The sequence below is a fragment of the Lissotriton helveticus genome, chromosome 4_1 (genome assembly GCF_964261635.1).
Source record: "Lissotriton helveticus chromosome 4_1, aLisHel1.1, whole genome shotgun sequence".
Lineage (NCBI taxonomy): Eukaryota > Metazoa > Chordata > Amphibia > Caudata > Salamandridae > Lissotriton > Lissotriton helveticus.
In genome coordinates, this window is record NC_136063.1 from 767,495,095 (window position 1) to 767,507,451 (window position 12,357).

Genomic DNA, 12,357 nt, shown 5'->3' on the forward strand with positions numbered 1-12,357 from the left:
GTGTTTTCAGTGCTGCTGGTGGCATTGTAACTGCCAAACGGAGCCGCCTATCGCCCAAAAATGTGGAGCGGCTGACAATGATCAAGATGAATCAGCACCTCATACCACCAGATTACAAAGTGCGAGAAAGCACGCCACATGAAGACGATGAGGACAGCAACGTAGATGAGGGGATTTTTTCTCTGTTCGGTGCCACTGACCTCATCCAGCCTGAATTCGCAGAGTATGATGACGAAATCTTGTTCTTATTCCCTGACACCGAGCCCTGAAAATGAGACAATCAATCAAGAACTTTCTTTTTCGTCCTTATTCACTTTTATTCCTGTGTGCTTTGTGTCTCTCTTTCTTTGTTTTGCACAGTTAATTTAATTCAAACTTTAATCACCTAATCCCAAAAACAAGACCATCATCAGAACTGTCTTCACTTGTTTGCTTATTGATTTGAAGGTGCCGCAGTCTACATTCCTCAGGTTCACAAGTTCTGAAGAACATGCTCCTCTATCCTCCTCCTCCAGACTGCGATTTCCCTCCAAGCAGAGTGCTGGATTACGCACAATGAAGAAAGACTCAGCACTTGTGGGGGTGTTGTACTTCTTTGCGGGTGAGTTGACGGTTTTGGGCCCATTGCTGTGAAGCTCTAATAATGGACAAAAGTGTTTTGGACCAAATATGAGGTGGAAATTTCTTGCCGTTTTTGCTGACTTGCTTGCCTTTGAGGTGCTCTTTGGCGGGGTTCCGGGGGTTTGTGTGTAATTTTTGGTGTCTGTCGAAGCACTGCTGCGACAGTCTAATCTTGATTGCATTTGCTTTTCAGGAAATCCGTGGTGGAAAACAGGAGTTATGATGATTGATGATGACCTAGCTGCACAGCGCGTTACTTTGGACCGAAGGCCGAGAGATATTGTAAATATGAGATTTAGCTTTTTCGCTGTTTGGGGGTGTTGTCGGGTGTTTTTTTGCGGGTGGGTTGGCGCCGGCGGGTCTTGCCTGGGGCATTCCTGGGAAGGTCTAATACCGGATACAAGTGTTTTGGACAAAATCCATAAGGAACAGCCTTTTTTTTGCCATTTCTTCAGACATCTTGCTCAATGTAGCGTTTTGGGGGGCTTCCTGCTGTTCGTGGGTGGGTTGCGGCCGGGGTCTCTGTCGAAGCACTGCTGCGACAGTCTAATCTTGATTGCATTTGCTTTTCAGGAAATCCGTGGTGGAAAACAGGAGTTATGATGATTGATGATGATGACGACCTAGCTGCACAGCGCCGCGTTTGGACCGAAGGCCGAGAGACATTGTAAGTATGAGATTTAGCTTTTTCGCTGTTTGGTGGTGTTGTGTCGCGTGTTTTTTTGCGGGTGGGTTGGCGCCGGCGGGTCTTGCCTGGGGCATTCCTGGGAAGGTCTAATACCGGATACAAGTGTTTTGGACAAAATCCATAAGGAACAGCCTTTTTTTTGCCATTTCTTCAGACATCTTGCTCAATGTAGCGTTTTGGGGGGCTTCCTGCTGTTCGTGGGTGGGTTGCGGCCGGGGTCTCTGTCGAAGCACTGCTGCGACAGTCTAATCTTGATTGCATTTGCTTTTCAGGAAATCCGTGGTGGAAAACAGGAGTTATGATGATTGATGATGATGATGACGACCTAGCTGCACAGCGCCGCGTTTGGACCGAAGGCCGAGAGACATTGTAAGTATGAGATTTAGCTTTTTCGCTGTTTGGTGGTGTTGTGTCGGGTGTTTTTTTGCGGGTGGGTTGGCGGGTCTTGCCTGGGGCATTCCTGGGAAGGTCTAATACCGGCTAGAAGTTAGTTGGACAAAATCCATAAGGAAACACCAGTTTTGGCACTTTGTAAGTTAGGGTTCGTTAGGGTTAGCCCTAGCAGCAGGATTGCATGTGTTTAGGGGGGTTCTATTGCAACGCGGTTCTGTTGTTGTAGAGCACTGTTGGAGCGATGCTGGCTATGGATACTTTTGCTTGCAGGCAAGTGGTTTGAATACAATCCACGGTCTGTATTTGGGTCTACTGTTACTTTCAAAGTACGTTTTGTAACCATTTTTCTGCTAGGCATCGTTTTTGGAGATATGATTGGGTTCTTCTACATTTTTGCGACTGGCTTTAGTAAGGGTCTTGGTGGGAGCATTGCTGGGAAGGTCAAATTTTGTTCTAAAACACAGTAGTACAGCCACCTTGAGGGGAAAGATCCGCTATAATATTTTGGCCATACTTATTGATCCTTAGAAAGGTGACTCAGACAGAGCACGCAATTTCAAAAATATTGTACTGTCTATTAGGGAAATCAAAGTGTGACTTTTTGAACCACACAGCGTACATACCTTTTATTTATTTATCAGTGGTATTGTAATAGCACTTCCTGTTTTCCGTTCAATAATTACAGGCCGGGTTTCAGTCAACATCCGCCAGGCAGGCAGTGGACAGGGTGTCTCTTCTGTCAGTGGTCACCACCACATTGATGGACGAAGCGTCAGCTGGAATGGAGGAGTGCCGCCAATAAGAGGAATTGTTTGCTGCATGCAACTTACTTACCAATTTCAACAGGACAACTCCAACAACATACGCAATACAGATACAGTATCCATTGTTGTCTTTTATTCTATGAGTGTGACTGCATGTGCTTACCTTTACTTTGTAACCAAAGATTGTCTGTAAACTCTGTATCTTCAATTATTGTTTGTCCATGCTCTGCTTTTTTTTTCTTCTCTCAACAAAACCTACCCAAAAAGAAACCCCCATTCCCATCCATTTTACAAACCCTAACCCTCTTCCCCCGGGCTGTGTTGTTTTGCTTGATGTCTGACTAAAATGACATCAATAATTCCACACACTTGCTGGGGAGGATAAGGTGATAGCAGCAACAGGCTGGTGAAGGAATACGAGGATATCTTCTAGACTTACTCAGCTTCAGTACTATATCTTCTAGTAGTAGTAGCCAATGTCAAATAAATTCAACGCAAGTACTAGTTATACTTGCAATACTTTACCATTTGTTAGGCTACATTATGGCACTGTTCTAGTGTACTGTCACCTGCTATTTTCTCGATCGTACCGTAACCGTTGTAATGCTACAGTAAGGAGTACAAACAAGGTTTCGTTTTCTTTTTTTCCATAGGCATGCAACTGCCACTGTGTCACACCACTAGTAACACCGCAATGAGGAAATGTCACCCGCCCAGGAATGACAACGTTAATCCCCATTTCACCTGGAGCCAGCCCTGGGCCTAGCCCTAATTTCTAACACAAATTACAGGTAAGATAAGCGTTTGGTGGGAGGTAGTATAATGGAGTATTATTTCGGAGTAGACAAGAGTTTGACGGTTGTACTACTAAAGTCCTACGACTGTTCAGGAAAACAAAGTTACTGTTACACCCCCGCCCCCCACCCACCAGACTGAAAAGCAGTAAAAAACAGGTATGGTCAGATAAAGTAGTTGAAAAATATATTTATTTATCCCTAACAAAATAATCTCCCTCACCCACCCTAACCCCAACGATTGTCTCTGAAACGTCCCAAAACGATCCCAACTCCCAAATCCCACCCCCCAAAAGTCTATAAAAAAAGGGCAAGGGACACTCCACTACTGGAGGGTGCTGGTGCTGGTGCATGATGCGGCATGGGCATCATACTCCTTGCGGAGGGTGGCAAGCTCGGAGCGGAGGCCCTTAACCAAGGTCTTATACCTCAGGACCTCCTGCTCCAGGTTGGACATGCGGACTCGTAGGCGGTGTTGGCGTTCCTTGCAGCTCCTGTGGGGGGCAGCTGGTGTTTCGGGTGCTTGGCGGTGGCGGTCGGCTTTCTTAGCCCGGCTCGGTCCCGCTGGTTTAGTCACGGAGGAGGATGCAGTCGAAGATGTTGCCCCGCTCGACTGCGTGTCCTCCTCCTCCTCCAGGGCCACCAGCCGCCGATACTCGGCGACTGTGGCCTCCAGCCTCCGTTGCCGGGCCAATCTAGCCTGCTCCCTCCTTGTTGTTGATTTGGAAGGAGCAACTATATGAAGAAAGAAAGACATAGTCTGTAACCAATGCTCCTTATTAATAACACAAAGTGATTGAGCCGAAAGTTGGGTCACAGAGTACAAGTAGCAAATTGAAAGCACAGTACATAACTATTGAGGACAGTATCTATGTAACCCTCCCACTTCTGCATCCTTGCTCTAACAGTAGTGGTAGTTTAATGAACTAATTCTACGACCACTATGGACTTCCATTACAGTCGACTATGACAGTACACCAGTCTTATTCTTCTTCTTCTCTCTTGTTTAGGGAAATGGGTACGTTATCTTATGCAAGCCGGCAGAATGACATGGACACAGCACAGTGAAGTTGCACCCGAGAAAAAAAGTTGCACACCATGATGATGGAGACAGACTTGCGTTACTGTACCGGTCCAGTACATGCAGGTGGTGAAGCTATTACTTTTCTATTACGGGTGGCACTGAGAATACTCTGTTACAAGGGCTACTGCTTAATTAATTTACCTTTCACCCTACAGTGCAAATGAGTACTAGAAAAGGAAACTGAAGAAGCTAACTAATTTGATTATCTATCACTTCACATGGGACGTATTTAATGACAGATGAGATGACTTTAGGTGCTTTGCTTAATATTGAGTGAACACAGTGATACACCCACACATGAATGACGTACTACAAGTAAACTAAAGTTATTAAGAGAGGTACGGAGTGTCCACCGTAATAACCAGATATATGCTGTGAATGCAAACGCAATACAAAGTACTGCTACTATTCATGGTAGTATTGGACACATTTACAATTTCTTTTCCTTGCCTTCCCTGCACTGGGACGGACGTGCGGGTGCGGTGGTACATGCTCTTCAAGGTAACACTTACTTCACCTGGCGACCATCTACTCTCTCTAGATACACATTTGCTATGTAAGAGTCAGAGAATACCATGCTCCAGGCATCCATTCATTCAAAGTATACGCACACATACAGTTTCTGTTTCACCCACCCAGGCTGCTGTCCTTCCACCCATCCTTGCTTCATCATTGACCCAGCCATGCACCATACCATATTCTTTCCTTCCCAGCCACCTCTGGGTCCAAGCAAACACATATCGTTCTTCTTTGCCAGCCATCATACAAGTTCGCGTCCCACTTACTTACACCCTTCTTTCGCTTTTCGTTCATCCCATCCATCACGTTCGTCTAAGAACTTATTGGGATTCTTCTCACCAAAAACTTCACAGCTAAGTCGAAGTACATTTCGAGGAGGCTACTACCTGGTTGATTTGTAATTGTAATACACCCGTGCAGAAAGCACACTATGCAGTCTTCAATCTCAATAAGTAAGGAATATATAGCTTACCTGTTTCCGCCACCACCGTTTGATCCCCCACAGGAACGGCCACCAGCTCTTCTACCGCCGCATCCTCCCCAGAGGCCTCCGAGTCCAAGTCCAACACATCAGCCACCTCCGCGCTGGCCCCGTCACCAGATGTTACACCTACAAAGTACATTTAAGAAAGTTAGAATACACCACTCACTACTATATAATATTTGGTCTAGGAGAAATGTTAAAAAAACAGAATACAATGTAATAATTTGTGACTGTCTACTCCATAGTAAAAATGTCCCATTTTCCAGGGAAGGCTGTTGTCTTGCTGCACTTTTATGCACAACTGATGAATGCTTGCTTTTGATTTTTAACACGCACCACTTTTTCTCCTAACAGACAGAAGCTTGACTCCTGAGTCCTAAGAACACGACCAGGATCAAGTTCAAAGTAGGTGAGAGTTCGGCTCGACCACAAGAAATGTGTCCAATTAATCGTCAGCACTAACCACTTTTCCGTTTACAGTTAAATAGTTTTATGACAAAGTAGATTTCAATAAATGTGTTTACTTTTAATAAAGCTTTTACACTTAAATAGACTCTGTGGTTTTTGTTCCTCTAGACTAGAGTGGATGAGCTAAAGGTTTTGGAATTTTTGCAAGCATGAGTGCCTCTGACACTTCTTGACTGTGCTGTGACTCCGTACTACTCTCTTGTCCTGCGTACGATAATCTAGAGATCATTGGGGATCTATAATCGGTGACTTCGGGAGCTGAATGACTCTGCCACACTATCTAGTCAGTAAGGAGACAGTGCATAGAGGTATTGCTGAATATAATGGGAGTCCAATGGAATTGCCAAATGTCCAATCTTAGTTAGCTACACAGACAGACTAATAAGAATAGTCTAGTAATACCACAGGGAGTCATCATATTCGAGGCAGGATAAGAATTTATATCCAGTCTACAAGAAGATCAAAGACGATTTAGAAAAAATCGAATGAGGAACGCTAGGAAAAAATAGGTACTGTTTAGTAAAATATAAACTTACTGGGGCCAGCAAAGGAGCCCTCGCCTGCCCGATCCTGGCCTGCATCCTCAGCACCCTCCTCCTGTGCCCTCTTGCCCTTGGGGGGAGCTGATGTACAACATGAAAGAAAGAAAAACCATAAAACATGGATGAGATTTTTCAACCAAATCAAACATTTCAAAAGAACAATAACAACATATTTTGGAAAAATAGCAAATAGATAGACAACTATTCCACGGGATCTATCTCATGTGGTATACTACGTTATTCGTATTGCCTGATTTGCGGAACGTTGACTTAGAAAGTTCCTATGTAACTCAATAAACAGACTACTAAAGAGGTTTGCCTAGGCCTGGCACTGCAGGCAGTAGTGCACAACACGTGACAGACAAAGTCCATCCTGCTTGCAGATCAGTGAATACTCAAACTATCAATCCACCCGCCACCACCGCCACTATTTCTTCTGATAGCCATGTGACTGTCTAAAGGAAGGACACTGGACTTCAGTCTGTTGGGGCTGATTTATAAGTCCCTTGCGGAAGTTGCGGCTGATTTTCCTCCATTGTTGCGTGCCTTTTCTGACGCAGCGGCAGAACAAAAGACTCGCCATGGTGTTGGTGCGGCGTATATATTTAAAAAAAAAAAACATATGGGCATATGGGCGATGCATCACGTTGTAAAGCCCTGCGCCATCAGGGGGCGTTCCGGCGCAAGGGAGGGCGTACCTGCGCAGGAACGAATCCTAAAAGTGGCTGAGGGAAATCTACAAGATGTCAATCAGTCATTTTTATGACAATGATGCATGACTCAAACCCTGCGCGCTTGAAGCCGACGTACGGCTTGATGCAGCATTGGGGAGATAGGGTACCCCAGAGCATTGCTGGAGCTGCGCCATCGTTGGCACGCAACTCCAGCAATGCGCTGCCTTTACGGCACAGATGCGTAAGGCTTCTGTGACGTTTTGGGCCAATGGGTGGTGGTGGCATGGCACACAATTACTGCCGCATCCCTGCTACTTTGCAGGGATGCGCCGGTAATTGAAAATATGACCCTTACTGTCTAGCATTACGCAGTTCTTTTCTTTACAGTACACTGATACATAATTTCTCAGGCCAATGAAATGCTTCTGAACACAACATACAAAACAAAGAAGCATAGTAGCAAGCAAGGCTACTGAGAAGGAGAGCAGTGCACCTGAAAATGAAATGCATAGAAGATTTTGAAATATAATTTACCTCAATGTAATCGGCAGCATTATTGCTCTTGGTAAAGAACAAAGATTTGCAAATAACAGAGCAGGATAAAACAGAGTAGTAAATGTACTACTACTACTACTCACCAAGCCCGGGGACCTCTACGCCGAGCGCGTCCAGCAAGTCCCGCTCCCGGTCCATGACATCGGTCCAGCGGTGGGTGGCCTGGTTATATGTGCGCCGGACCCCAGAGATCTTGTACATGGCCCGGCACACCTTCTCCCACCGCTGGCGGCGCTCCCGGATGCCATAGCCGGTCGCGATCTTGCCGCCTCCCAGGATCGTCTTGGGGAGGCGGCGCTGGACATGGAAGATCAGTGCCGCCACTTCCTCCGCGCTAAAGATCTCCCTCGGGACCACTTGCTCCCCCCTTAAACGCCCGCACGGGAGCCGGGCACGGGGTGCGGGACCCTTCCCCTTCTCAGGGTGCTTCCCGGCTCCCTTTACCATGGTCTGGGCAGAAATAAACTTAAATGATAAAGAAGAAATAGAATAGTGAAGAAGAAAATAAAAGAGTTTAAAAAAGTAGTTTAAAAGTAATTAAAAGCTGCAGAAAACACAAAAATATAGAGCTAGAAAAATAGAGGGTTAGATAATAAGTAAAATTAGATCAAAAAAACTTCAAACAAGCAAAGGATGGCAGAGATTGAGAGAGGATAGAGAAAGCATGCCCAGAACCATAGCAATGAATGAGAAACAAGATGGCCGCGCCCGTTCACGACCGCGTGGGTAAGTTCGCGCGAGATTTTCCTTGCGAGTACGCGCGAACTTGTACTCGCGAGCAGCACACTTTGCGAGATTACACATAGCGGGCGGAAACGGAATTACGTCACGCCAACAAGATGGCCGCGCCCGTGTACGACCGATAGGGTAACTTGGCAAACGAATAGCTAGAAGCGCCTCGCGAACACGCGCAAGATCACGCGAACATACACGTCGCAACAAAAACAATTTTGTATTCGCACGTATTCGCGGCTTCCGAAATCGATCTCGCACGGATTCGCGCCCCAAATAACGCGCGAAATTGCAAAAAAAACGATTTTAGCTAAAATGAAAGCAATGAGCAGGTGCAAAAGTTCAAACTTAACATTAGTAACATTCAAGGTAGTGCTTCCTGATGGGCCCCTCCAGAGTTTGCAACAATTCTATGACCCTGCTATGACCCAAACAGCAGGCTCATAGAATAGCACCATAAAGGTCCTGTAAAAAAAAAAATTCACTGCAACAAAAAGCAAATTACAGATAAGGAAGGAAGCAGGTGCCAGCCAGACTGGAACTTTCAAAATTACTGACACATTAATGAAACACAAATTAATTGATGGCAGTTGAAGAAGGGCAGGTGTGCTAGCTTTTTTCAACCACCATAATCTACAGTAATAAATAAACCTAATAGGTGCCTGTGAGGATGTACTAGAGGGTGGCATGGGTGTCCCAGAGGGTGGCAGTGGTGAAACAGAGGGTGCTGTGAACCTGTGATGATAAACCAGACGTAGAAACAACATAGTCGCGGCCGTTGCAAGCCGAAAAGTAAGTTCGCAATTGCGAACTTGTCCCAAAATCGGCGCGAACACGCGCCAACACAAAAAACGGAAAAATCCGCAAGTCCGCTAGAGTTCGCGGATCTTCGCGGATTGCGAATCCGTAAATCCGCAAGTTCGCGGATTGCCAATCCGCAAAATCCGCCCATGCTTAGAACTTACCCACGTGGCCGTGAACGGGCGCGGCCATCTTGTTTCTCATTCATTGCTAGGGTTCTGGGCATGCTCTCTGTATCCTTTCTTAATCTCTGCCATCCTTTGCTTGTTTGAAGTTTTTTTTAATCTATTTTACATATTATCTATCCCTCTATTTTTCTAGCTCTATATTTTTGTGTTTTCTGCTACTTTTTGTTAATTTTAAACTACTTTTTTAAACGCTTTTCTTTTCTTCTTCCCTGTTCTATTTCTTCTTTCTTATTTTGCTTCCTTTCTGCCCAGACCATGGCAAAGGGAGCCGGGAAGAAGCCCGCAAAGGGGAAGGGTCCCGCACCCCGTGCCCGGCTCCCGTGCGGGCGTTTGAGGGGGTAGACAGTTACAGCTCGGGAGATTTTTAGTGCGGAGGAGGTGGCCGCACTAATCTTTCACATCCAGCGCCGCCTCCCCAAGACCATCATGGGAGGCGGCAGGATTGCTACCGGCTACTGGATCCGGGAGCGCCGGAAGCGCCGGAAGCGGTGGGAGAAGGTGTGCCGGGCCATGTTTGAACACTCTGGGGTCCGGTGCACCTATAACCAGGATACCCACCGCTGGACGGATCTCATGGACCGGGAACGCGACTTGCTGGACGTGCTCGGCGTAGAGATCCCCGGGCTTGGTGAGTAGTAGTAGCTATTTCTATCTATTTCATCACTAATCTGTTTTATCCCGCTCTGTGTGTTATTATATTGCACATTTTTGTTTTTTACCAAGAGCAATAATGCTGCCGATTACATTGTAGGTAAATTATATTTCAAAATCTTCTATGCATTTCAGGTGCACTGCTCTCCTTCTCAGTAGCCTTGCTACTATGCTTATTTGTTTTCTATTTTGTGTTCATTTCATTGGCCTGAGAAATTATGTAAGAGTGTAGTGTAAAGAACTGCGTAATGCTAGACACTAAGGGTCAGATTTTCAATTACCGGCGCATCCCTGCAAAGTAGCAGGGATGCGCCAGTAATTGTGCGCCATGCCACCACCACCCATGGTGCGCCGTATTTACAATGTGGCGCACCATGGGCCCAAAACGTCACAGAAGCCTTACGCATCTGTGCCGTAAAGGCGGCGCATTGCTGGAGTTGCGTGCCAACGATGGCGCAGCTCCAGCAATGCTCTGGGGTGCCCTATCACCCCAATGCTGCATCGAGCCGTACGTCGTCTTCAAGCAGGCGCAGGGTTTGAGTCACGCATCATTGTCCTAAAAGTGACTGATTGACATCTTGTAGATTTCCCTCAGCCACTTTTAGGATTCCTTCCTGCGCAGGAATGCCCTCCCTTGCGCTGGAATGCCCCCTGATGGCGCAGGGCTTTACAACGTGATGCATCTCCCATATGCGTCACTTTGTTAATATACGCGGCACCATGGCGCCTCTTTTGTTCTGCCGCTGCGTCACAAAAGTCACGCAACAATGGAGCAAAAGAGCCGCAAGGGGCTTCTAAAGCAGCCCCTACAGACTCAAGTCCAGTCCTTCCTTTAGACACATGGCTATAAGAAGAAATAGTGGTGGTGGTCGGTGGATTGATAGTTTGAGTATTCACTGATCTGCAAGCACGATGGACTTTGTCTGTCACTTCGCGTGCTGCGGACTGCTGCCTGCCAGGCCTAGGCAAACCTTTTTAGTAGTTTGTTTAGTGAGTTACATAGGAACTTTCCAAGTCAACGGTCCGCAAATCAAGCAATACTAATAACGTAGTAGACCACATGAGATCGGTCAATATATCCTGTGGAATAGTTGTCTATTTGCTATTTCGCCAAAATATTTTGTTATTGTTCTTTTGAAATGTTTGATTTGGTTGACAAATATCATCCATGTTTTCTGGTCTTTCTTTCTTTCATGTTGTACATCAGCTCCCCCCAGGGGCAAGAGGACACAGGAGGAGGAGGAGGGTGCTGTTCAGGATGCAGGCCAGGATCGGGCAGGCGAGGGCTCCTTTGCTGGCCCCAGTAAGTTTTAATTTTAATATAGAGTACCTATTTTTTCCTAGCGTTCCTTATTCGATTTTTTCTAAATCGTCTTTGATCTTCTTGTAGACTGGATCTAAATTCTTATCCTGCCTCGACTATGACTCCCTGTGGTATTACTATATTATTCTTATTAGTCTGTCTGTGTAGCTAACTAAGATAGCACATTTGGCAATTCTATTGGACTCCCATTCTAGTCAGCAATAGCTCTATGCACTGAGTGCAGTCCTCTGGGATTGTCCATAATGTCTTTTCAAGTCTTCTAAATGTTTATGCTTTGACAATTGCCAACAATAAAAAGGTGAATGACCACCAAGAAAGAGTAAGATAGTACTTTACTTTTGGTTTGGATAGTAGGACAATCCATTCTACTACTGTTGCAGGGACAAATCTGCACAAACAGAACTATGGACACTAAATAATGCATTGCTTAGCTTATCAATTATAATAGGTGCTGTTAGACTTTCCACATACCTCAGTGATAACAGACTTTGTAGTTGAACCCCCAATCTCCTTACTGACTAGATAGTGTGGCAGAGTCATTTAGCTCCCAAAGTCACCGATGATTGATCCCCAATGATGATTAGATTATCCAACGCAGGACAAGAGTACGGAGTCAGAGTCAAGAAGTGTCAGAGGCACGGACTCATGCTTGCAAAAATTCCAAAACCTTTAGCTCATCCACTCTAGTCTGGAGGACCAAAAACCACAGAGTCTATTTAAGTTTAAAAGCTTTATTAAAAGTAAACACATTTATTAAAATCAACTTTGTCATAAAACTAAACGTTTAATTGAAAATGGAAAAGTGCTTAGTGCTGACGCGATTAATTGGACACATTTCTTGTGGTCGAGCCGAGCTCTCACTTGGTTTGAACTTGATCCTGCTCGTGTTCTTAGAAGTGAAGCTTCTGTCTGTTAGGAGAAAAAGTGGTGCGTGTTAAAAATAAAAAGCAAGCATTCATCAGTTGTGCCAAAAAGTGCAGCAAGACAACAGCCTTCCCTGGAAAAAGGGACATTTTTACTTTAGAGTAGACAGTCACAAATTATTGCATTGTATTCTGTTTTTTTTACATTTCTT

The 12,357-nt window shown here is 45.4% G+C and overlaps 1 long non-coding RNA gene across 1 annotated transcript; it reads left to right on the forward strand.

Annotated features, from left to right (window-relative positions):
* The first annotated feature begins 823 nt into the window (after nt 1-823).
* Nucleotides 824-2,554, forward strand: LOC144827327 (uncharacterized). The gene is made up of 4 exons (XR_013610141.1): nt 824-903; nt 1,195-1,288; nt 1,582-1,678; nt 2,388-2,554. It is a non-coding gene; the product is annotated as an uncharacterized LOC144827327 (long non-coding RNA).
* Nucleotides 2,555-12,357: the final 9,803 nt, after the last annotated feature.